The sequence below is a fragment of the Arachis duranensis genome, chromosome 5, assembly GCF_000817695.3.
Source record: "Arachis duranensis cultivar V14167 chromosome 5, aradu.V14167.gnm2.J7QH, whole genome shotgun sequence".
Taxonomy (NCBI): Eukaryota; Viridiplantae; Streptophyta; class Magnoliopsida; order Fabales; family Fabaceae; genus Arachis; species Arachis duranensis.
In genome coordinates this window covers 45,677,005-45,681,162 of record NC_029776.3, presented here as the reverse complement: position 1 = coordinate 45,681,162, position 4,158 = coordinate 45,677,005, and positions in this window count along the sequence as shown.

Here is a 4,158-nt window from a genome sequence, read left to right as displayed (position 1 = left end):
GTTAGTGACAGATGCAAAAGAATCACTGGATTCTATTCCGGCCTGATTGAGAACCGACAGATGGATAGCCGTGCCGTGACAGGGTGCGTTGAACATTTCCACTGAGAGGATGGGAGGTAGCCACTGACAACGGTGAAACCCTTGCATACAGCTTGCCATGGAAAGGAGTAAGAAGGATTGGATGAAGACAGTAGGAAAGCAGAGAGACGGAAGGGACCAAGCATCTTCATACGCTTATCTGAAATTCCTACCAATGAATTACATAAGTATCTCTATCTTTATCTTTATGTTTTATTCATCATTCATAACCATTTGAGTTTGCCTGACTAAGATTTACAAGGTGACCATAGCTTGCTTCATACCAACAATCTCTGTGGGATCGACCCTTACTCGCGTAAGGTTTGTTACTTGGACGACCCAGTACGCTTGCTGGTTAGTTGTGCAAAGTTGTAGTGATTACAATTTCGTCCACCACACTGCCATAGATCACAGTATGGAGGACATTTTGGAGGTGAGCGAACAGCCACAAGAGTCCTCCAATGTGGCTTCTACTGGCCTACTTTCTATAAAGACTCCCGAGTGTTTGTACTTAATTGTGACAGTTGCCAAAGATCTGGCAATCTGCCTCACAGTTATGCCATGCCTCAACAAGGGATCTTGGAGATTGAGTTGTTTGATGTATGAGGTATTGACTTCATGGGGCCATTCCCACCATCATACTCAAGCACTTATATTCTGGTGGCAGTGGATTATGTATCCAAATGGGTAGAAGCTATAGCAACACCCACTAATGATACTAAGACAGTGCTGAAATTCCTCCAGAAACACATCCTCAGCAGATTTCGTATCCCTAGAGTACTAATCAGTGATGGGGGCACTCATTTCTGCAATAAATAACTTTACTCTGCTTTGGTTAGATATGGAGTTAGCCATAGGGTGGCCACTCCATATCATCCATAGATAAATGGGCAAGCTGAAGTCTCTAATAGAGAACTTAAAAGAATCCTGGAATGGACTGTGATTAACCGTAGAAGGAATTGGGCAAGAAACTTGGATGATGCTCTGTGGGCATACAGAACAGCATTCAAGACACCTATAGGAACTTCTCCATACCAGCTGGTGTATGGAAAAGCCTGTCACTTGCCAGTGGAACTAGAACATAAGGCCTATTGGGCAACCAGATTCCTAAACCTTGATGCCAAGTTAGCGGGAGAAAAACGATTGCTCCAATTAAATGAGCTAGAGGAATTCAGACTCAATGTTTTTGAAAATGCAAAAATTTACAAAGAGAAAGCAAAAAGATGGCATGATAAGAAATTATCATCCAAAGTCTTTGAGCCAGGGCAGAAAGTTCTGCTATTTAATTCTAGGCTTAGATTATTCCCAGGAAATTAAAATCCCGGTGGAAAGGTCCATATGTGATTACAAATGTGACACCATATGGATACGTAGAGCTTCAGGATAATGATTCTAACAAAAAGTTCATTGTTAATGGACAGAGAGTTAAACATTATCTTGAGAGCAATTTTGAGTAGGAATGCTCAAAACTGAGACTTGATTAAAGCTCAGTAATAGTCCAGCTAAAGACAATAAAGATGCGCTTGCTGGGAGGCAACCCAGCCATTTACAAAGGCTTATTTGTTAATTAATTAATTTTATAGGTATATGTCAATTATCTTCAAGGTAAAATAGCAATTGCTTAAGTTCACAGAGTTACAGAAGGATCCAGAGGATTAAACAGCAAAAAGGAAGCTCACTGGTGCGAAAAAGCCAGTAAAAGCTGTTTTGGGCATTGAACACCCAAAAGAAGCACCTACTGGGTGTTCAACACCAGCAAGGATATCCATCTGGGCGTTAAACGCCAGAAAGGAGCATCTTCTGGGTGTTGAACGCCAGAAAGAAGCACCTTCTGGGCGTTCAACGCCAGATTTACAGCATCCTGGGCGTTCAGAAAAACGCCCAGTGACAAAGGAGTTCCTGGCGTTCAACGCCAGAAAGAAGTAACAGCTGGGCGTTGAACTCCCAGGAGAAGCTGCACATGGGTGTTAAACGCCCAAAACATGCAGCGTTTGGGCGTTTAATGCCAGGATGGTGGGGAGGAGGTAAATTCGTTTTTACTTCAAATTTTTTTAATTTTTATGTTCCAATTCATGATTTCTTGCATAAACATGTTACAAATTCTCATCCTTAAATTCCAAAAATTTTAATCCTAATTTCTAAAAACCCTTTTTCAAAAATATCAAATATATCTTAATCCATAAACACAAATCTTTTTCCAATCCAATCCAACTCTTTTTCAAATTTTTCAAAACTCAATTATCTTTTAAAATCTTTTTCAAAATAAAAATTCAGATTTATCTTTTTCAAATATCATTCACAATTTTTTTAATTTTAAATTATATATTTTTCGTATCATATTTATCTTTTATAAATCATATCTTTTATCTTATCTCTTTTTAAAATTTTCGAAAAATCCACCCCCTCCTTTTAAATCCACATTCGGCCTCCCTCCTCTCATCCACTATTCGACACTAGCTCTCCTTCTATCCATCTCCTTTCTTTTCTTTTGCTTGAGGACAAGCAAACCTCTAAGTTTGGTGTGTTTATCCGTGATCACAAAAACATACTCACTAAGATCATGGCTCCTAAAGGAAAACAATCCACTCCAAGAGGCAAGAAAGAGAATATTCCAAAACCACTTTGGAATCAAGGGAAGTTCTTAATCAAAGAACATTCAGACCACTACCACAAAATAATGGGTCTAAGGTCAGTGATCCCGGAAGTCAAGTTTGATCTGAAAGAAGATGAATTATCCGGAGATCCAAGAGCAAATTCAAAACAGGAACTGGGAAATCCTAGCTAATCCTAAAACAAAAGTAGGAAGGAATATGGTTCAGGAGTTCTATGCTAATCTGTGGCAAACAGACAGGCAGAGAATATCTGGAACTACCCTCTATGACTATCGGACCTTGGTCAGAGGTAAGATTGTTCACATCAACCCTGACAAAATCAGGGAGATCTTTAAGCTGCCTCAGCTGAAAGATGACCCAAACTCCTTTAATAGGAGAATGATGAGAACAAACAAGGGCCTGGACAAGATTCTAGAGGATATAGGCATCCCTGGAGCCAGGTGGACCCCCAGCACCACTGGCATCCCAATTCAACTCAAGAGAGAAGATCTCAAACCAATCGCCAGAGGCTGGCTGGATTTCATTGGGCGTTTTATATTGCCCACTAGCAACCGTTCTGAAGTCACTGTTAAAAGAGCAGTGATGATTCACTGCATCATGTTGGGAAGAGAAGTAGAAGTTCATCAACTAATCTCGTGTGAACTTTACAAAATAGCAAACAAGAACTCCAAAGATGCCAAATTGGCTTATCCAAGCTTAATTTCTATGCTCTGCAAACTGAATATATCTCAGTTGAGCGGCCAATCACTAAAATAGCAATGGAAAAACAACAGTTGCAGGATGACCCCATCAAGAGGAGAGCACAGGAATTCCTCCCAAAAATCCCTTAATTTGAATACTGGGAGCATCTTGAGGCATCTGTTTCCAAGTTGCAAGAAGCAATGGACCAAATAAAGGAAGAACAGAATAATCAGAATAGCATGCTTTGCAAATTGCTTAGGGAACAAGAGGAGCAAGGGCGTGATTTGAGGGAACTGAAGCGTCAGAAATTAATTCTTGAAGGACCAAGCACCCCACAGACTAGAGGAACACCCACTTCCCAAAATACAGGTTGTTGAGTTCTAATTTTAGCTTTAACTCTGTGATAGTTGTTATTATAGAAATTTACCTTAGAAGTTATATAGGAGTAGTGGTAATTAGTATATCTATTTTTATTTTATTTTCAATTAAGTTATAATTTATTTTACTCATCATCATCAAACATGAATAAAATAGTAGATTTTTAGAATAAAGAGGTAATTTATATTTTTCGAGTTCTCAATAAGAAAAATTATAATTAATTATATGTGGTGGCAATACTTTTTGTCTTCTGAATGAATGCTTGAACAGTGCATATTTTTATCTTGAATTTTATGAATGTTAAAATTGTTGGCTCTTGAAAGAATGAGGAACACGAAAAATATTATTGCTGATATGAAAAGTCATGAATTTGATTCTTGAAGCAAGAAAAAGCAGTGAAAAAAAATTT